This window comes from Poecilia mexicana, unplaced genomic scaffold, assembly GCF_051168715.1.
Source record: "Poecilia mexicana isolate PSO_F unplaced genomic scaffold, ASM5116871v1 scaffold_15, whole genome shotgun sequence".
Classification (NCBI taxonomy): Eukaryota; Metazoa; Chordata; class Actinopteri; order Cyprinodontiformes; family Poeciliidae; genus Poecilia; species Poecilia mexicana.
The window spans coordinates 5,576,843-5,599,986 of NW_028263384.1; positions in this window are offsets into that span (position 1 = coordinate 5,576,843).

Below are 23,144 nucleotides of genomic sequence, written 5' to 3' on the forward strand. Positions count from 1 at the left end.
TCTGAGTATATTCAAGACTGTGCTCAAGTCAAGGTAATAGAAGTGATAATGCAATGGCTTCTTCAAGTTTGGAAACACGGCTGTCATGAAATGATATTTGCAGTAAGACTACAACAAGACGACCTTAACAAAGAGCACTTACTGTATACAGAAATCAAGTCAGTGCCTGTGTTAAGGTAACCCTGATGTGGACCTGTGGTGCTTTTGATTGAGCTTCTCAGTGATGGACTGATGGCTGCTTTGGAGTTCAGATTGTGCCTTATTTCTGCTGTTCTTCAAGTAGTGCTTTCTTGGTCTTGTCAATATGCTCAAGCCAGGCTAGCAGAAGTTCCATTTCAATGTGTTCTTCAGCTATTTCAAAAAATTGTCAAGAGATCCCATTCCGAGTCCGTGCCTGTGTTAATGTAATCTTTTTACCTTCCAGTGTTTGTTTGCAGTTTCTTCTTGTTGATGACAAACTTACAAGCAGGATTACCCCAAAAGTGAAGCACTTATGACATAAGTTAACACCAGGGATTCCATTTGAGGTGACCTGCATGTATAAGATTCCTCAGGGATGTGCATCTTATATCCTGAGTGCAGCCATTTCAACCAAGCTCCACCTTCTTTTCAGCAAAGTTTCAGTGGAGAAGACAATGGTCTTCCAATGACTCTGGGAATGGCCCTGACGCAATCAATGCAGAGCATTGAGAAGTGCTGAGTGGTCAATCAGCTTTAAATGTGAATACTTGGTGGAGGTTGTTATTGCAACTGGACCTTCTTTTCTAAGAGAAAAATAAATACAGGATTTGAAGTATACTTTTTAAAGTCAGTCTTTTGAATTCCTTCACATGTACCAGCTCAAATGTGCATTTTAATTATCAACAGCATAGGAATCACTATGTTATGACGCAAGTAGAGAATGGATATTTCTGTTGTGTCTTTCTGACAATAAAGTCACAGATTAAGACAACCCCAAAAGAAACACTTGGATATATCAAGAAGCCATGAGTGCATCATTTGAGGTGGTCCAAAAGTGACTGGGTCAAAAACACAACTTGAATGTTCACAGCAGATTTGTTCCAATTTGAATTGCACCAACATTTCAGAGTCTAGTGAAGACTGTGCTCAAGTTAGTGTAATAAAATTGACATCTTGATGTGCACTTGAATGGTGGAAAAAGGTTTGTGAAAAAAATAAGACATGGAAGAATATTAAGCAAAAGGAGCAGAACAAACAACACTTGCTATTAGGAGATACCAAGTCAGTGGCATTTTAGGGCAACCTTTCTTGCTTCTGTTGGCTGTGTTCAGTTGTTTGCTGTTGAAGATAAACTCACAACCAAGAATACTTCAAAGAAAAGCACTTGGGAATGGAAAAACCCGACGTGCCTTCTTTGAGGTGGTCTGAGAGTGACTCGGTCAAAAGCAATGCTTCCATAGCCAGAGCAGATTTTGTGGTATTTGACAAAGTGCCTTTCACAGTGCATAGCACTTTCAGCAAGAAAGTCAAGATTATGCTCAAGTTAGGACTGACATTTTAATGTGTTTTCCAAGTTGGGAAAACATGTAGCAAAGAGTGAGATGCAAAAAGTAAATAACACTTACTATTGGCAGAAATCTTGTCAGTGCCAATCTTGAGGTAAACTTGGTCCTTGGTATTAGGTCTGTGTTGTTTCTGGTAGGGAACTCTGAAAAAGAAGCACAAGTTTCTCTTTCAAGGTGCTGTAAAAGTATCCTGGTCAAAATCACTTTTTTCGTAGCCACAGACGAATTAGTCACATTTGTACTGCCCCAACATGTAGCACTTTCTGAGTATATTCAAGACTGTGCTCAAGTCAAGGTAATAGAAGTGATAATGCAATGGCTTCTTCAAGTTTGGAAACACGGCTGTCATGAAATGATATTTGCAGTAAGACTACAACAAGACGACCTTAACAAAGAGCACTTACTGTATACAGAAATCAAGTCAGTGCCTGTGTTAAGGTAACCCTGATGTGGACCTGTGGTGCTTTTGATTGAGCTTCTCAGTGATGGACTGATGGCTGCTTTGGAGTTCAGATTGTGCCTTATTTCTGCTGTTCTTCAAGTAGTGCTTTCTTGGTCTTGTCAATATGCTCAAGCCAGGCTAGCAGAAGTTCCATTTCAATGTGTTCTTCAGCTATTTCAGAAAAATGTCAAGAGATCGCATTCCGAGAAAAAGACAAGAAGAATGCCAAAACAGTGAGCACTTACTGTATGCACAAATCAAGTCAGTGCCTGTGTTAAGGTAATCTTTTTTGCCTTCCAGTGTTTGTTTGCTGTTTCTTCTTGTTGATGACAAACTTACAAGCAGGATTACCCCAAAAGCGAAGCACTTATGACATGAGTTAACACCAGTGATTCCATTTGAGGTGACCTGCATGTATTAGATTCCTCAGGGATGTGCATCTTATATCCTGAGTGCAGCCATTTCAAACAAGCTCCACCTTCTTTTCAGCAAAGTTTCAGTGGAGAAGACAATGGTCTTCCAATGACTCTGGGAATGGCCCTGACGCAATCAATGCGGAGCATTGAGAAGTGCTGAGTGGTCAATCAGCTTTAAATGTGAATACTTGGTGGAGGTTGTTTTTGCAACTGGACCTTCTTTTCTAAGAGAAAAATAAATACAGGATTTGAAGTATACTTTTTAAAGTCAGTCTGTTGAATACCTTCACATGTGCCAGCTCAAATGTGCATTTTAATTATCAAAAGCATGGGAATCACTATGTTATGAAGCAAGTACAGAATGGATGTTTTCTGTGGTGTCTTTATGACAATAAAGTCACAGATTAAGACAACCCCAAAAGAAACACTTGGATATATCAAGAAGCCATGAGTGCATCATTTGAGGTGGTCCAAAAGTGACTGGGTCAAAAACACAACTTGAATGTTCACAGCAGATTTGTTCCAATTTGAATTGCACCAACATTTCAGAGTCTAGTGAAGACTGTGCTCAAGTTAGTGTAATAAAATTGACATCTTGATGTGCACTTGAATGGTGGAAAAAGGTTTGTGAAAAAAATAAGACATGGAAGAATATTAAGCAAAAGGAGCAGAACAAACAACACTTGCTATTAGGAGATACCAAGTCAGTGGCATTTTAGGGCAACCTTTCTTGCTTCTGTTGGCTGTGTTCAGTTGTTTGCTGTTGAAGATAAACTCACAACCAAGAATACTTCAAAGAAAAGCACTTGGGAATGGAAAAACCCGACGTGCCTTCTTTGAGGTGGTCTGAGAGTGACTCGGTCAAAAGCAATGCTTCCATAGCCAGAGCAGATTTTGTGGTATTTGACAAAGTGCCTTTCACAGTGCATAGCACTTTCAGCAAGAAAGTCAAGATTATGCTCAAGTTAGGACTGACATTTTAATGTGTTTTCCAAGTTGGGAAAACATGTAGCAAAGAGTGAGATGCAAAAAGTAAATAACACTTACTATTGGCAGAAATCTTGTCAGTGCCAATCTTGAGGTAAACTTGGTCCTTGGTATTAGGTCTGTGTTGTTTCTGGTAGGGAACTCTGAAAAAGAAGCACAAGTTTCTCTTTCAAGGTGCTGTAAAAGTATCCTGGTCAAAATCACTTTTTTCGTAGCCACAGACGAATTAGTCACATTTGTACTGCCCCAACATGTAGCACTTTCTGAGTATATTCAAGACTGTGCTCAAGTCAAGGTAATAGAAGTGATAATGCAATGGCTTCTTCAAGTTTGGAAACACGGCTGTCATGAAATGATATTTGCAGTAAGACTACAACAAGACGACCTTAACAAAGAGCACTTACTGTATACAGAAATCAAGTCAGTGCCTGTGTTAAGGTAACCCTGATGTGGACCTGTGGTGCTTTTGATTGAGCTTCTCAGTGATGGACTGATGGCTGCTTTGGAGTTCAGATTGTGCCTTATTTCTGCTGTTCTTCAAGTAGTGCTTTCTTGGTCTTGTCAATATGCTCAAGCCAGGCTAGCAGAAGTTCCATTTCAATGTGTTCTTCAGCTATTTCAGAAAAATGTCAAGAGATCGCATTCCGAGAAAAAGACAAGAAGAATGCCAAAACAGTGAGCACTTACTGTATGCACAAATCAAGTCAGTGCCTGTGTTAAGGTAATCTTTTTTGCCTTCCAGTGTTTGTTTGCTGTTTCTTCTTGTTGATGACAAACTTACAAGCAGGATTACCCCAAAAGCGAAGCACTTATGACATGAGTTAACACCAGTGATTCCATTTGAGGTGACCTGCATGTATTAGATTCCTCAGGGATGTGCATCTTATATCCTGAGTGCAGCCATTTCAAACAAGCTCCACCTTCTTTTCAGCAAAGTTTCAGTGGAGAAGACAATGGTCTTCCAATGACTCTGGGAATGGCCCTGACGCAATCAATGCGGAGCATTGAGAAGTGCTGAGTGGTCAATCAGCTTTAAATGTGAATACTTGGTGGAGGTTGTTTTTGCAACTGGACCTTCTTTTCTAAGAGAAAAATAAATACAGGATTTGAAGTATACTTTTTAAAGTCAGTCTGTTGAATACCTTCACATGTGCCAGCTCAAATGTGCATTTTAATTATCAAAAGCATGGGAATCACTATGTTATGAAGCAAGTACAGAATGGATGTTTTCTGTGGTGTCTTTATGACAATAAAGTCACAGATTAAGACAACCCCAAAAGAAACACTTGGATATATCAAGAAGCCATGAGTGCATCATTTGAGGTGGTCCAAAAGTGACTGGGTCAAAAACACAACTTGAATGTTCACAGCAGATTTGTTCCAATTTGAATTGCACCAACATTTCAGAGTCTAGTGAAGACTGTGCTCAAGTTAGTGTAATAAAATTGACATCTTGATGTGCACTTGGATGGCGGAAACAGGTTTGTGAAAAAAAATAAGACATGGAAGAATGTTAAGCAAAAGGAGCAGAACAAACAGCACTTGCTATTTGGAGAAACCAAGTCAGTGGCATTTTAGGGCAACCTTTCTTGCTTCTGTTGGCTGTGTTCAGTTGTTTGCTGTTGAAGATAAACTCACAACCAAGAATACTTCAAAGAAAAGCACTTGGGAATGGAAAAACCCGACGTGCCTTCTTTGAGGTGGTCTGAGAGTGACTCGGTCAAAAGCAATGCTTCCATAGCCAGAGCAGATTTTGTGGTATTTGACAAAGTGCCTTTCACAGTGCATAGCACTTTCAGCAAGAAAGTCAAGATTATGCTCAAGTTAGGACTGACATTTTAATGTGTTTTCCAAGTTGGGAAAACATGTAGCAAAGAGTGAGATGCAAAAAGTAAATAACACTTACTGTTGGCAGAAATCTTGTCAGTGCCAATCTTGAGGTAAACTTGGTCCTTGGTATTAGGTCTGTGTTGTTTCTGGTAGGGAACTCTGAAAAAGAAGCACAAGTTTCTCTTTCAAGGTGCTGTAAAAGTATCCTGGTCAAAATCACTTTTTTCGTAGCCACAGACGAATTAGTCACATTTGTACTGCCCCAACATGTAGCACTTTCTGAGTATATTCAAGACTGTGCTCAAGTCAAGGTAATAGAAGTGATAATGCAATGGCTTCTTCAAGTTTGGAAACACGGCTGTCATGAAATGATATTTGCAGTAAGACTACAACAAGACGACCTTAACAAAGAGCACTTACTGTATACAGAAATCAAGTCAGTGCCTGTGTTAAGGTAACCCTGATGTGGACCTGTGGTGCTTTTGATTGAGCTTCTCAGTGATGGACTGATGGCTGCTTTGGAGTTCAGATTGTGCCTTATTTCTGCTGTTCTTCAAGTAGTGCTTTCTTGGTCTTGTCAATATGCTCAAGCCAGGCTAGCAGAAGTTCCATTTCAATGTGTTCTTCAGCTATTTCAGAAAAATGTCAAGAGATCGCATTCCGAGAAAAAGACAAGAAGAATGCCAAAACAGTGAGCACTTACTGTATGCACAAATCAAGTCAGTGCCTGTGTTAAGGTAATCTTTTTTGCCTTCCAGTGTTTGTTTGCTGTTTCTTCTTGTTGATGACAAACTTACAAGCAGGATTACCCCAAAAGCGAAGCACTTATGACATGAGTTAACACCAGTGATTCCATTTGAGGTGACCTGCATGTATTAGATTCCTCAGGGATGTGCATCTTATATCCTGAGTGCAGCCATTTCAAACAAGCTCCACCTTCTTTTCAGCAAAGTTTCAGTGGAGAAGACAATGGTCTTTCAGCGACTCTGGGAATGGCCCTGATGCAATCAATGCGGAACATTGAGAAGTGCTAAGTGGTCAATCAGCTTTAAATCTGAATACTTGGTGGAGGTTGTTTTTGCAACTGGACCTTCTTTTCTAAGAGACGCAATCAATGCGGAACATTGAGAAGTGCTAAGTGGTCAATCAGCTTTAAATGTGAATACTTGGTGGAGGTTGTTTTTGCAACTGGACCTTCTTTTCTAAGAGAAAAATAAATACAGGATTTGAAGTATACTTTTTAAAGTCAGTCTTTTGAATACCTTCACATGTGCCAGCTCAAATGTGCATTTTAATTATCAACAGCATGGGAATCACTATGTTATGAAGCAAGTACAGAATGGATGTTTTCTGTTGTGTCTTTATGACAATAAAGTCACAGATTAAGACAACCCCAAAAGAAACACTTGGATATATCAAGAAGCCATGAGTGCATCATTTGAGGTGGTCCAAAAGTGACTGGGTCAAAAACACAACTTGAATGTTCACAGCAGATTTGTTCCAATTTGAATTGCACCAACATTTCAGAGTCTAGTGAAGACTGTGCTCAAGTTAGTGTAATAAAATTGACATCTTGATGTGCACTTGGATGGTGGAAACAGGTTTGTGAAAAAAAATAAGACATGGAAGAATGTTAAGCAAAAGGAGCAGAACAAACAGCACTTGCTATTTGGAGAAACCAAGTCAGTGGCATTTTAGGGCAACCTTTCTTGCTTCTGTTGGCTGTGTTCAGTTGTTTGCTGTTGAAGATAAACTCACAACCAAGAATACTTCAAAGAAAAGCACTTGGGAATGGAAAAACCCGACGTGCCTTCTTTGAGGTGGTCTGAGAGTGACTCGGTCAAAAGCAATGCTTCCATAGCCAGAGCAGATTTTGTGGTATTTGACAAAGTGCCTTTCACAGTGCATAGCACTTTCAGCAAGAAAGTCAAGATTATGCTCAAGTTAGGACTGACATTTTAATGTGTTTTCCAAGTTGGGAAAACATGTAGCAAAGAGTGAGATGCAAAAAGTAAATAACACTTACTGTTGGCAGAAATCTTGTCAGTGCCAATCTTGAGGTAAACTTGGTCCTTGGTATTAGGTCTGTGTTGTTTCTGGTAGGGAACTCTGAAAAAGAAGCACAAGTTTCTCTTTCAAGGTGCTGTAAAAGTATCCTGGTCAAAATCACTTTTTTCGTAGCCACAGACGAATTAGTCACATTTGTACTGCCCCAACATGTAGCACTTTCTGAGTATATTCAAGACTGTGCTCAAGTCAAGGTAATAGAAGTGATAATGCAATGGCTTCTTCAAGTTTGGAAACACGGCTGTCATGAAATGATATTTGCAGTAAGACTACAACAAGACGACCTTAACAAAGAGCACTTACTGTATACAGAAATCAAGTCAGTGCCTGTGTTAAGGTAACCCTGATGTGGACCTGTGGTGCTTTTGATTGAGCTTCTCAGTGATGGACTGATGGCTGCTTTGGAGTTCAGATTGTGCCTTATTTCTGCTGTTCTTCAAGTAGTGCTTTCTTGGTCTTGTCAATATGCTCAAGCCAGGCTAGCAGAAGTTCCATTTCAATGTGTTCTTCAGCTATTTCAAAAAATTGTCAAGAGATCCCATTCCGAGTCCGTGCCTGTGTTAATGTAATCTTTTTACCTTCCAGTGTTTGTTTGCAGTTTCTTCTTGTTGATGACAAACTTACAAGCAGGATTACCCCAAAAGTGAAGCACTTATGACATAAGTTAACACCAGGGATTCCATTTGAGGTGACCTGCATGTATAAGATTCCTCAGGGATGTGCATCTTATATCCTGAGTGCAGCCATTTCAACCAAGCTCCACCTTCTTTTCAGCAAAGTTTCAGTGGAGAAGACAATGGTCTTCCAATGACTCTGGGAATGGCCCTGACGCAATCAATGCAGAGCATTGAGAAGTGCTGAGTGGTCAATCAGCTTTAAATGTGAATACTTGGTGGAGGTTGTTATTGCAACTGGACCTTCTTTTCTAAGAGAAAAATAAATACAGGATTTGAAGTATACTTTTTAAAGTCAGTCTTTTGAATTCCTTCACATGTACCAGCTCAAATGTGCATTTTAATTATCAACAGCATAGGAATCACTATGTTATGACGCAAGTAGAGAATGGATATTTCTGTTGTGTCTTTCTGACAATAAAGTCACAGATTAAGACAACCCCAAAAGAAACACTTGGATATATCAAGAAGCCATGAGTGCATCATTTGAGGTGGTCCAAAAGTGACTGGGTCAAAAACACAACTTGAATGTTCACAGCAGATTTGTTCCAATTTGAATTGCACCAACATTTCAGAGTCTAGTGAAGACTGTGCTCAAGTTAGTGTAATAAAATTGACATCTTGATGTGCACTTGAATGGTGGAAAAAGGTTTGTGAAAAAAATAAGACATGGAAGAATATTAAGCAAAAGGAGCAGAACAAACAACACTTGCTATTAGGAGATACCAAGTCAGTGGCATTTTAGGGCAACCTTTCTTGCTTCTGTTGGCTGTGTTCAGTTGTTTGCTGTTGAAGATAAACTCACAACCAAGAATACTTCAAAGAAAAGCACTTGGGAATGGAAAAACCCGACGTGCCTTCTTTGAGGTGGTCTGAGAGTGACTCGGTCAAAAGCAATGCTTCCATAGCCAGAGCAGATTTTGTGGTATTTGACAAAGTGCCTTTCACAGTGCATAGCACTTTCAGCAAGAAAGTCAAGATTATGCTCAAGTTAGGACTGACATTTTAATGTGTTTTCCAAGTTGGGAAAACATGTAGCAAAGAGTGAGATGCAAAAAGTAAATAACACTTACTATTGGCAGAAATCTTGTCAGTGCCAATCTTGAGGTAAACTTGGTCCTTGGTATTAGGTCTGTGTTGTTTCTGGTAGGGAACTCTGAAAAAGAAGCACAAGTTTCTCTTTCAAGGTGCTGTAAAAGTATCCTGGTCAAAATCACTTTTTTCGTAGCCACAGACGAATTAGTCACATTTGTACTGCCCCAACATGTAGCACTTTCTGAGTATATTCAAGACTGTGCTCAAGTCAAGGTAATAGAAGTGATAATGCAATGGCTTCTTCAAGTTTGGAAACACGGCTGTCATGAAATGATATTTGCAGTAAGACTACAACAAGACGACCTTAACAAAGAGCACTTACTGTATACAGAAATCAAGTCAGTGCCTGTGTTAAGGTAACCCTGATGTGGACCTGTGGTGCTTTTGATTGAGCTTCTCAGTGATGGACTGATGGCTGCTTTGGAGTTCAGATTGTGCCTTATTTCTGCTGTTCTTCAAGTAGTGCTTTCTTGGTCTTGTCAATATGCTCAAGCCAGGCTAGCAGAAGTTCCATTTCAATGTGTTCTTCAGCTATTTCAGAAAAATGTCAAGAGATCGCATTCCGAGAAAAAGACAAGAAGAATGCCAAAACAGTGAGCACTTACTGTATGCACAAATCAAGTCAGTGCCTGTGTTAAGGTAATCTTTTTTGCCTTCCAGTGTTTGTTTGCTGTTTCTTCTTGTTGATGACAAACTTACAAGCAGGATTACCCCAAAAGCGAAGCACTTATGACATGAGTTAACACCAGTGATTCCATTTGAGGTGACCTGCATGTATTAGATTCCTCAGGGATGTGCATCTTATATCCTGAGTGCAGCCATTTCAAACAAGCTCCACCTTCTTTTCAGCAAAGTTTCAGTGGAGAAGACAATGGTCTTCCAATGACTCTGGGAATGGCCCTGACGCAATCAATGCGGAGCATTGAGAAGTGCTGAGTGGTCAATCAGCTTTAAATGTGAATACTTGGTGGAGGTTGTTTTTGCAACTGGACCTTCTTTTCTAAGAGAAAAATAAATACAGGATTTGAAGTATACTTTTTAAAGTCAGTCTGTTGAATACCTTCACATGTGCCAGCTCAAATGTGCATTTTAATTATCAAAAGCATGGGAATCACTATGTTATGAAGCAAGTACAGAATGGATGTTTTCTGTGGTGTCTTTATGACAATAAAGTCACAGATTAAGACAACCCCAAAAGAAACACTTGGATATATCAAGAAGCCATGAGTGCATCATTTGAGGTGGTCCAAAAGTGACTGGGTCAAAAACACAACTTGAATGTTCACAGCAGATTTGTTCCAATTTGAATTGCACCAACATTTCAGAGTCTAGTGAAGACTGTGCTCAAGTTAGTGTAATAAAATTGACATCTTGATGTGCACTTGAATGGTGGAAAAAGGTTTGTGAAAAAAATAAGACATGGAAGAATATTAAGCAAAAGGAGCAGAACAAACAACACTTGCTATTAGGAGATACCAAGTCAGTGGCATTTTAGGGCAACCTTTCTTGCTTCTGTTGGCTGTGTTCAGTTGTTTGCTGTTGAAGATAAACTCACAACCAAGAATACTTCAAAGAAAAGCACTTGGGAATGGAAAAACCCGACGTGCCTTCTTTGAGGTGGTCTGAGAGTGACTCGGTCAAAAGCAATGCTTCCATAGCCAGAGCAGATTTTGTGGTATTTGACAAAGTGCCTTTCACAGTGCATAGCACTTTCAGCAAGAAAGTCAAGATTATGCTCAAGTTAGGACTGACATTTTAATGTGTTTTCCAAGTTGGGAAAACATGTAGCAAAGAGTGAGATGCAAAAAGTAAATAACACTTACTATTGGCAGAAATCTTGTCAGTGCCAATCTTGAGGTAAACTTGGTCCTTGGTATTAGGTCTGTGTTGTTTCTGGTAGGGAACTCTGAAAAAGAAGCACAAGTTTCTCTTTCAAGGTGCTGTAAAAGTATCCTGGTCAAAATCACTTTTTTCGTAGCCACAGACGAATTAGTCACATTTGTACTGCCCCAACATGTAGCACTTTCTGAGTATATTCAAGACTGTGCTCAAGTCAAGGTAATAGAAGTGATAATGCAATGGCTTCTTCAAGTTTGGAAACACGGCTGTCATGAAATGATATTTGCAGTAAGACTACAACAAGACGACCTTAACAAAGAGCACTTACTGTATACAGAAATCAAGTCAGTGCCTGTGTTAAGGTAACCCTGATGTGGACCTGTGGTGCTTTTGATTGAGCTTCTCAGTGATGGACTGATGGCTGCTTTGGAGTTCAGATTGTGCCTTATTTCTGCTGTTCTTCAAGTAGTGCTTTCTTGGTCTTGTCAATATGCTCAAGCCAGGCTAGCAGAAGTTCCATTTCAATGTGTTCTTCAGCTATTTCAGAAAAATGTCAAGAGATCGCATTCCGAGAAAAAGACAAGAAGAATGCCAAAACAGTGAGCACTTACTGTATGCACAAATCAAGTCAGTGCCTGTGTTAAGGTAATCTTTTTTGCCTTCCAGTGTTTGTTTGCTGTTTCTTCTTGTTGATGACAAACTTACAAGCAGGATTACCCCAAAAGCGAAGCACTTATGACATGAGTTAACACCAGTGATTCCATTTGAGGTGACCTGCATGTATTAGATTCCTCAGGGATGTGCATCTTATATCCTGAGTGCAGCCATTTCAAACAAGCTCCACCTTCTTTTCAGCAAAGTTTCAGTGGAGAAGACAATGGTCTTCCAATGACTCTGGGAATGGCCCTGACGCAATCAATGCGGAGCATTGAGAAGTGCTGAGTGGTCAATCAGCTTTAAATGTGAATACTTGGTGGAGGTTGTTTTTGCAACTGGACCTTCTTTTCTAAGAGAAAAATAAATACAGGATTTGAAGTATACTTTTTAAAGTCAGTCTGTTGAATACCTTCACATGTGCCAGCTCAAATGTGCATTTTAATTATCAAAAGCATGGGAATCACTATGTTATGAAGCAAGTACAGAATGGATGTTTTCTGTGGTGTCTTTATGACAATAAAGTCACAGATTAAGACAACCCCAAAAGAAACACTTGGATATATCAAGAAGCCATGAGTGCATCATTTGAGGTGGTCCAAAAGTGACTGGGTCAAAAACACAACTTGAATGTTCACAGCAGATTTGTTCCAATTTGAATTGCACCAACATTTCAGAGTCTAGTGAAGACTGTGCTCAAGTTAGTGTAATAAAATTGACATCTTGATGTGCACTTGGATGGCGGAAACAGGTTTGTGAAAAAAAATAAGACATGGAAGAATGTTAAGCAAAAGGAGCAGAACAAACAGCACTTGCTATTTGGAGAAACCAAGTCAGTGGCATTTTAGGGCAACCTTTCTTGCTTCTGTTGGCTGTGTTCAGTTGTTTGCTGTTGAAGATAAACTCACAACCAAGAATACTTCAAAGAAAAGCACTTGGGAATGGAAAAACCCGACGTGCCTTCTTTGAGGTGGTCTGAGAGTGACTCGGTCAAAAGCAATGCTTCCATAGCCAGAGCAGATTTTGTGGTATTTGACAAAGTGCCTTTCACAGTGCATAGCACTTTCAGCAAGAAAGTCAAGATTATGCTCAAGTTAGGACTGACATTTTAATGTGTTTTCCAAGTTGGGAAAACATGTAGCAAAGAGTGAGATGCAAAAAGTAAATAACACTTACTGTTGGCAGAAATCTTGTCAGTGCCAATCTTGAGGTAAACTTGGTCCTTGGTATTAGGTCTGTGTTGTTTCTGGTAGGGAACTCTGAAAAAGAAGCACAAGTTTCTCTTTCAAGGTGCTGTAAAAGTATCCTGGTCAAAATCACTTTTTTCGTAGCCACAGACGAATTAGTCACATTTGTACTGCCCCAACATGTAGCACTTTCTGAGTATATTCAAGACTGTGCTCAAGTCAAGGTAATAGAAGTGATAATGCAATGGCTTCTTCAAGTTTGGAAACACGGCTGTCATGAAATGATATTTGCAGTAAGACTACAACAAGACGACCTTAACAAAGAGCACTTACTGTATACAGAAATCAAGTCAGTGCCTGTGTTAAGGTAACCCTGATGTGGACCTGTGGTGCTTTTGATTGAGCTTCTCAGTGATGGACTGATGGCTGCTTTGGAGTTCAGATTGTGCCTTATTTCTGCTGTTCTTCAAGTAGTGCTTTCTTGGTCTTGTCAATATGCTCAAGCCAGGCTAGCAGAAGTTCCATTTCAATGTGTTCTTCAGCTATTTCAGAAAAATGTCAAGAGATCGCATTCCGAGAAAAAGACAAGAAGAATGCCAAAACAGTGAGCACTTACTGTATGCACAAATCAAGTCAGTGCCTGTGTTAAGGTAATCTTTTTTGCCTTCCAGTGTTTGTTTGCTGTTTCTTCTTGTTGATGACAAACTTACAAGCAGGATTACCCCAAAAGCGAAGCACTTATGACATGAGTTAACACCAGTGATTCCATTTGAGGTGACCTGCATGTATTAGATTCCTCAGGGATGTGCATCTTATATCCTGAGTGCAGCCATTTCAAACAAGCTCCACCTTCTTTTCAGCAAAGTTTCAGTGGAGAAGACAATGGTCTTTCAGCGACTCTGGGAATGGCCCTGATGCAATCAATGCGGAACATTGAGAAGTGCTAAGTGGTCAATCAGCTTTAAATCTGAATACTTGGTGGAGGTTGTTTTTGCAACTGGACCTTCTTTTCTAAGAGACGCAATCAATGCGGAACATTGAGAAGTGCTAAGTGGTCAATCAGCTTTAAATGTGAATACTTGGTGGAGGTTGTTTTTGCAACTGGACCTTCTTTTCTAAGAGAAAAATAAATACAGGATTTGAAGTATACTTTTTAAAGTCAGTCTTTTGAATACCTTCACATGTGCCAGCTCAAATGTGCATTTTAATTATCAACAGCATGGGAATCACTATGTTATGAAGCAAGTACAGAATGGATGTTTTCTGTTGTGTCTTTATGACAATAAAGTCACAGATTAAGACAACCCCAAAAGAAACACTTGGATATATCAAGAAGCCATGAGTGCATCATTTGAGGTGGTCCAAAAGTGACTGGGTCAAAAACACAACTTGAATGTTCACAGCAGATTTGTTCCAATTTGAATTGCACCAACATTTCAGAGTCTAGTGAAGACTGTGCTCAAGTTAGTGTAATAAAATTGACATCTTGATGTGCACTTGGATGGTGGAAACAGGTTTGTGAAAAAAAATAAGACATGGAAGAATGTTAAGCAAAAGGAGCAGAACAAACAGCACTTGCTATTTGGAGAAACCAAGTCAGTGGCATTTTAGGGCAACCTTTCTTGCTTCTGTTGGCTGTGTTCAGTTGTTTGCTGTTGAAGATAAACTCACAACCAAGAATACTTCAAAGAAAAGCACTTGGGAATGGAAAAACCCGACGTGCCTTCTTTGAGGTGGTCTGAGAGTGACTCGGTCAAAAGCAATGCTTCCATAGCCAGAGCAGATTTTGTGGTATTTGACAAAGTGCCTTTCACAGTGCATAGCACTTTCAGCAAGAAAGTCAAGATTATGCTCAAGTTAGGACTGACATTTTAATGTGTTTTCCAAGTTGGGAAAACATGTAGCAAAGAGTGAGATGCAAAAAGTAAATAACACTTACTGTTGGCAGAAATCTTGTCAGTGCCAATCTTCAGGTAAACTTGGTCCTTGGTATTAGGTCTGTGTTGTTTCTGGTAGGGAACTCTGAAAAAGAAGCACAAGTTTCTCTTTCAAGGTGCTGTAAAAGTATCCTGGTCAAAATCACTTTTTTCGTAGCCACAGACGAATTAGTCACATTTGTACTGCCCCAACATGTAGCACTTTCTGAGTATATTCAAGACTGTGCTCAAGTCAAGGTAATAGAAGTGATAATGCAATGGCTTCTTCAAGTTTGGAAACACGGCTGTCATGAAATGATATTTGCAGTAAGACTACAACAAGACGACCTTAACAAAGAGCACTTACTGTATACAGAAATCAAGTCAGTGCCTGTGTTAAGGTAACCCTGATGTGGACCTGTGGTGCTTTTGATTGAGCTTCTCAGTGATGGACTGATGGCTGCTTTGGAGTTCAGATTGTGCCTTATTTCTGCTGTTCTTCAAGTAGTGCTTTCTTGGTCTTGTCAATATGCTCAAGCCAGGCTAGCAGAAGTTCCATTTCAATGTGTTCTTCAGCTATTTCAGAAAAATGTCAAGAGATCGCATTCCGAGAAAAAGACAAGAAGAATGCCAAAACAGTGAGCACTTACTGTATGCACAAATCAAGTCAGTGCCTGTGTTAAGGTAATCTTTTTTGCCTTCCAGTGTTTGTTTGCTGTTTCTTCTTGTTGATGACAAACTTACAAGCAGGATTACCCCAAAAGCGAAGCACTTATGACATGAGTTAACACCAGTGATTCCATTTGAGGTGACCTGCATGTATTAGATTCCTCAGGGATGTGCATCTTATATCCTGAGTGCAGCCATTTCAAACAAGCTCCACCTTCTTTTCAGCAAAGTTTCAGTGGAGAAGACAATGGTCTTTCAGCGACTCTGGGAATGGCCCTGATGCAATCAATGCGGAACATTGAGAAGTGCTAAGTGGTCAATCAGCTTTAAATATGAATACTTGGTGGAGGTTGTTTTTGCAACTGGACCTTCTTTTCTAAGAGACGCAATCAATGCGGAACATTGAGAAGTGCTAAGTGGTCAATCAGCTTTAAATGTGAATACTTGGTGGAGGTTGTTTTTGCAACTGGACCTTCTTTTCTAAGAGAAAAATAAATACAGGATTTGAAGTATACTTTTTAAAGTCAGTCTTTTGAATACCTTCACATGTGCCAGCTCAAATGTGCATTTTAATTATCAACAGCATGGGAATCACTATGTTATGAAGCAAGTACAGAATGGATGTTTTCTGTTGTGTCTTTATGACAATAAAGTCACAGATTAAGACAACCCCAAAAGAAACACTTGGATATATCAAGAAGCCATGAGTGCATCATTTGAGGTGGTCCAAAAGTGACTGGGTCAAAAACACAACTTGAATGTTCACAGCAGATTTGTTCCAATTTGAATTGCACCAACATTTCAGAGTCTAGTGAAGACTGTGCTCAAGTTAGTGTAATAAAATTGACATCTTGATGTGCACTTGAATGGTGGAAAAAGGTTTGTGAAAAAAATAAGACATGGAAGAATATTAAGCAAAAGGAGCAGAACAAACAACACTTGCTATTAGGAGATACCAAGTCAGTGGCATTTTAGGGCAACCTTTCTTGCTTCTGTTGGCTGTGTTCAGTTGTTTGCTGTTGAAGATAAACTCACAACCAAGAATACTTCAAAGAAAAGCACTTGGGAATGGAAAAACCCGACGTGCCTTCTTTGAGGTGGTCTGAGAGTGACTCGGTCAAAAGCAATGCTTCCATAGCCAGAGCAGATTTTGTGGTATTTGACAAAGTGCCTTTCACAGTGCATAGCACTTTCAGCAAGAAAGTCAAGATTATGCTCAAGTTAGGACTGACATTTTAATGTGTTTTCCAAGTTGGGAAAACATGTAGCAAAGAGTGAGATGCAAAAAGTAAATAACACTTACTGTTGGCAGAAATCTTGTCAGTGCCAATCTTCAGGTAAACTTGGTCCTTGGTATTAGGTCTGTGTTGTTTCTGGTAGGGAACTCTGAAAAAGAAGCACAAGTTTCTCTTTCAAGGTGCTGTAAAAGTATCCTGGTCAAAATCACTTTTTTCGTAGCCACAGACGAATTAGTCACATTTGTACTGCCCCAACATGTAGCACTTTCTGAGTATATTCAAGACTGTGCTCAAGTCAAGGTAATAGAAGTGATAATGCAATGGCTTCTTCAAGTTTGGAAACACGGCTGTCATGAAATGATATTTGCAGTAAGACTACAACAAGACGACCTTAACAAAGAGCACTTACTGTATACAGAAATCAAGTCAGTGCCTGTGTTAAGGTAACCCTGATGTGGACCTGTGGTGCTTTTGATTGAGCTTCTCAGTGATGGACTGATGGCTGCTTTGGAGTTCAGATTGTGCCTTATTTCTGCTGTTCTTCAAGTAGTGCTTTCTTGGTCTTGTCAATATGCTCAAGCCAGGCTAGCAGAAGTTCCATTTCAATGTGTTCTTCAGCTATTTCAGAAAAATGTCAAGAGATCGCATTCCGAGAAAAAGACAAGAAGAATGCCAAAACAGTGAGCACTTACTGTATGCACAAATCAAGTCAGTGCCTGTGTTAAGGTAATCTTTTTTGCCTTCCAGTGTTTGTTTGCTGTTTCTTCTTGTTGATGACAAACTTACAAGCAGGATTACCCCAAAAGCGAAGCACTTATGACATGAGTTAACACCAGTGATTCCATTTGAGGTGACCTGCATGTATTAGATTCCTCAGGGATGTGCATCTTATATCCTGAGTGCAGCCATTTCAAACAAGCTCCACCTTCTTTTCAGCAAAGTTTCAGTGGAGAAGACAATGGTCTTTCAGCGACTCTGGGAATGGCCCTGATGCAATCAATGCGGAACATTGAGAAGTGCTAAGTGGTCAATCAGCTTTAAATCTGAATACTTGGTGGAGGTTGTTTTTGCAACTGGACCTTCTTTTCTAAGAGACGCAATCAATGCGGAACATTGAGAAGTGCTAAGTGGTCAATCAGCTTTAAATGTGAATACTTGGTGGAGGTTGTTTTTGCAACTGGACCTTCTTTTCTAAGAGAAAAATAAATACAGGATTTGAAGTATACTTTTTAAAGTCAGTCTTTTGAATACCTTCACATGTGCCAGCTCAAATGTGCATTTTAATTATCAACAGCATGGGAATCACTATGTTATGAAGCAAGTACAGAATGGATGTTTTCTGTTGTGTCTTTATGACAATAAAGTCACAGATTAAGACAACCCCAAAAGAAACACTTGGATATATCAAGAAGCCATGAGTGCATCATTTGAGGTGGTCCAAAAGTGACTGGGTCAAAAACACAACTTGAATGTTCACAGCAGATTTGTTCCAATTTGAATTGCACCAACATTTCAGAGTCTAGTGAAGACTGTGCTCAAGTTAGTGTAATAAAATTGACATCTTGATGTGCACTTGGATGGTGGAAACAGGTTTGTGAAAAAAAATAAGACATGGAAGAATGTTAAGCAAAAGGAGCAGAACAAACAGCACTTGCTATTTGGAGAAACCAAGTCAGTGGCATTTTAGGGCAACCTTTCTTGCTTCTGTTGGCTGTGTTCAGTTGTTTGCTGTTGAAGATAAACTCACAACCAAGAATACTTCAAAGAAAAGCACTTGGGAATGGAAAAACCCGACGTGCCTTCTTTGAGGTGGTCTGAGAGTGACTCGGTCAAAAGCAATGCTTCCATAGCCAGAGCAGATTTTGTGGTATTTGACAAAGTGCCTTTCACAGTGCATAGCACTTTCAGCAAGAAAGTCAAGATTATGCTCAAGTTAGGACTGACATTTTAATGTGTTTTCCAAGTTGGGAAAACATGTAGCAAAGAGTGAGATGCAAAAAGTAAATAACACTTACTGTTGGCAGAAATCTTGTCAGTGCCAATCTTCAGGTAAACTTGGTCCTTGGTATTAGGTCTGTGTTGTTTCTGGTAGGGAACTCTGAAAAAGAAGCACAAGTTTCTCTTTCAAGGTGCTGTAAAAGTATCCTGGTCAAAATCACTTTTTTCGTAGCCACAGACGAATTAGTCACATTTGTACTGCCCCAACATGTAGCACTTTCTGAGTATATTCAAGACTGTGCTCAAGTCAAGGTAATAGAAGTGATAATGCAATGGCTTCTTCAAGTTTGGAAACACGGCTGTCATGAAATGATATTTGCAGTAAGACTACAACAAGACGACCTTAACAAAGAGCACTTACTGTATACAGAAATCAAGTCAGTGCCTGTGTTAAGGTAACCCTGATGTGGACCTGTGGTGCTTTTGATTGAGCTTCTCAGTGATGGACTGATGGCTGCTTTGGAGTTCAGATTGTGCCTTATTTCTGCTGTTCTTCAAGTAGTGCTTTCTTGGTCTTGTCAATATGCTCAAGCCAGGCTAGCAGAAGTTCCATTTCAATGTGTTCTTCAGCTATTTCAGAAAAATGTCAAGAGATTGCATTCCGAGAAAAAGACAAGAAGAATGCCAAAACAGTGAGCACTTACTGTATGCACAAATCAAGTCAGTGCCTGTGTTAAGGTAATCTTTTTTGCCTTCCAGTGTTTGTTTGCTGTTTCTTCTTGTTGATGACAAACTTACAAGCAGGATTACCCCAAAAGCGAAGCACTTATGACATGAGTTAACACCAGTGATTCCATTTGAGGTGACCTGCATGTATTAGATTCCTCAGGGATGTGCATCTTATATCCTGAGTGCAGCCATTTCAAACAAGCTCCACCTTCTTTTCAGCAAAGTTTCAGTGGAGAAGACAATGGTCTTTCAGCGACTCTGGGAATGGCCCTGATGCAATCAATGCGGAACATTGAGAAGTGCTAAGTGGTCAATCAGCTTTAAATCTGAATACTTGGTGGAGGTTGTTTTTGCAACTGGACCTTCTTTTCTAAGAGACGCAATCAATGCGGAACATTGAGAAGTGCTAAGTGGTCAATCAGCTTTAAATGTGAATACTTGGTGGAGGTTGTTTTTGCAACTGGACCTTCTTTTCTAAGAGAAAAATAAATACAGGATTTGAAGTATACTTTTTAAAGTCAGTCTTTTGAATACCTTCACATGTGCCAGCTCAAATGTGCATTTTAATTATCAACAGCATGGGAATCACTATGTTATGAAGCAAGTACAGAATGGATGTTTTCTGTTGTGTCTTTATGACAATAAAGTCACAGATTAAGACAACCCCAAAAGAAACACTTGGATATATCAAGAAGCCATGAGTGCATCATTTGAGGTGGTCCAAAAGTGACTGGGTCAAAAACACAACTTGAATGTTCACAGCAGATTTGTTCCAATTTGAATTGCACCAACATTTCAGAGTCTAGTGAAGACTGTGCTCAAGTTAGTGTAATAAAATTGACATCTTGATGTGCACTTGAATGGTGGAAACAGGTTTGTGAAAAAAAATAAGACATGGAAGAATGTTAAGCAAAAGGAGCAGAACAAACAGCACTTGCTATTTGGAGAAACCAAGTCAGTGGCATTTTAGGGCAACCTTTCTTGCTTCTGTTGGCTGTGTTCAGTTGTTTGCTGTTGAAGATAAACTCACAACCAAGAATACTTCAAAGAAAAGCACTTGGGAATGGAAAAACCTGACGTGCCTTCTTTGAGGTGGTCTGAGAGTGACTCGGTCAAAAGCAATGCTTCCATAGCCAGAGCAGATTTTGTGGTATTTGACAAAGTGCCTTTCACAGTGCATAGCACTTTCAGCAAGAAAGTCAAGATTATGCTCAAGTTAGGACTGACATTTTAATGTGTTTTCCAAGTTGGGAAAACATGTAGCAAAGAGTGAGATGCAAAAAGTAAATAACACTTACTGTTGGCAGAAATCTTGTCAGTGCCAATCTTCAGGTAAACTTGGTCCTTGGTATTAGGTCTGTGTTGTTTCTGGTAGGGAACTCTGAAAAAGAAGCACAAGTTTCTCTTTCAAGGTGCTGTAAAAGTATCCTGGTCAAAATCACTTTTTTCGTAGCCACAGACGAATTAGTCACATTTGTACTGCCCCAACATGTAGCACTTTCTGAGTATATTCAAGACTGTGCTCAAGTCAAGGTAATAGAAGTGATAATGCAATGGCTTCTTCAAGTTTGGAAACACGGCTGTCATGAAATGATATTTGCAGTAAGACTACAACAAGACGACCTTAACAAAGAGCACTTACTGTATACAGAAATCAAGTCAGTGCCTGTGTTAAGGTAACCCTGATGTGGACCTGTGGTGCTTTTGATTGAGCTTCTCAGTGATGGACTGATGGCTGCTTTGGAGTTCAGATTGTGCCTTATTTCTGCTGTTCTTCAAGTAGTGCTTTCTTGGTCTTGTCAATATGCTCAAGCCAGGCTAGCAGAAGTTCCATTTCAATGTGTTCTTCAGCTATTTCAGAAAAATGTCAAGAGATCGCATTCCGAGAAAAAGACAAGAAGAATGCCAAAACAGTGAGCACTTACTGTATGCACAAATCAAGTCAGTGCCTGTGTTAAGGTAATCTTTTTTGCCTTCCAGTGTTTGTTTGCTGTTTCTTCTTGTTGATGACAAACTTACAAGCAGGATTACCCCAAAAGCGAAGCACTTATGACATGAGTTAACACCAGTGATTCCATTTGAGGTGACCTGCATGTATTAGATTCCTCAGGGATGTGCATCTTATATCCTGAGTGCAGCCATTTCAAACAAGCTCCACCTTCTTTTCAGCAAAGTTTCAGTGGAGAAGACAATGGTCTTTCAGCGACTCTGGGAATGGCCCTGATGCAATCAATGCGGAACATTGAGAAGTGCTAAGTGGTCAATCAGCTTTAAATCTGAATACTTGGTGGAGGTTGTTTTTGCAACTGGACCTTCTTTTCTAAGAGACGCAATCAATGCGGAACATTGAGAAGTGCTAAGTGGTCAATCAGCTTTAAATGTGAATACTTGGTGGAGGTTGTTTTTGCAACTGGACCTTCTTTTCTAAGAGAAAAATAAATACAGGATTTGAAGTATACTTTTTAAAGTCAGTCTTTTGAATACCTTCACATGTGCCAGCTCAAATGTGCATTTTAATTATCAACAGCATGGGAATCACTATGTTATGAAGCAAGTACAGAATGGATGTTTTCTGTTGTGTCTTTATGACAATAAAGTCACAGATTAAGACAACCCCAAAAGAAACACTTGGATATATCAAGAAGCCATGAGTGCATCATTTGAGGTGGTCCAAAAGTGACTGGGTCAAAAACACAACTTGAATGTTCACAGCAGATTTGTTCCAATTTGAATTGCACCAACATTTCAGAGTCTAGTGAAGACTGTGCTCAAGTTAGTGTAATAAAATTGACATCTTGATGTGCACTTGGATGGTGGAAACAGGTTTGTGAAAAAAAATAAGACATGGAAGAATGTTAAGCAAAAGGAGCAGAACAAACAGCACTTGCTATTTGGAGAAACCAAGTCAGTGGCATTTTAGGGCAACCTTTCTTGCTTCTGTTGGCTGTGTTCAGTTGTTTGCTGTTGAAGATAAACTCACAACCAAGAATACTTCAAAGAAAAGCACTTGGGAATGGAAAAACCCGACGTGCCTTCTTTGAGGTGGTCTGAGAGTGACTCGGTCAAAAGCAATGCTTCCATAGCCAGAGCAGATTTTGTGGTATTTGACAAAGTGCCTTTCACAGTGCATAGCACTTTCAGCAAGAAAGTCAAGATTATGCTCAAGTTAGGACTGACATTTTAATGTGTTTTCCAAGTTGGGAAAACATGTAGCAAAGAGTGAGATGCAAAAAGTAAATAACACTTACTGTTGGCAGAAATCTTGTCAGTGCCAATCTTGAGGTAAACTTGGTCCTTGGTATTAGGTCTGTGTTGTTTCTGGTAGGGAACTCTGAAAAAGAAGCACAAGTTTCTCTTTCAAGGTGCTGTAAAAGTATCCTGGTCAAAATCACTTTTTTCGTAGCCACAGACGAATTAGTCACATTTGTACTGCCCCAACATGTAGCACTTTCTGAGTATATTCAAGACTGTGCTCAAGTCAAGGTAATAGAAGTGATAATGCAATGGCTTCTTCAAGTTTGGAAACACGGCTGTCATGAAATGATATTTGCAGTAAGACTACAACAAGACGACCTTAACAAAGAGCACTTACTGTATACAGAAATCAAGTCAGTGCCTGTGTTAAGGTAACCCTGATGTGGACCTGTGGTGCTTTTGATTGAGCTTCTCAGTGATGGACTGATGGCTGCTTTGGAGTTCAGATTGTGCCTTATTTCTGCTGTTCTTCAAGTAGTGCTTTCTTGGTCTTGTCAATATGCTCAAGCCAGGCTAGCAGAAGTTCCATTTCAATGTGTTCTTCAGCTATTTCAGAAAAATGTCAAGAGATTGCATTCCGAGAAAAAGACAAGAAGAATGCCAAAACAGTGAGCACTTACTGTATGCACAAATCAAGTCAGTGCCTGTGTTAAGGTAATCTTTTTTGCCTTCCAGTGTTTGT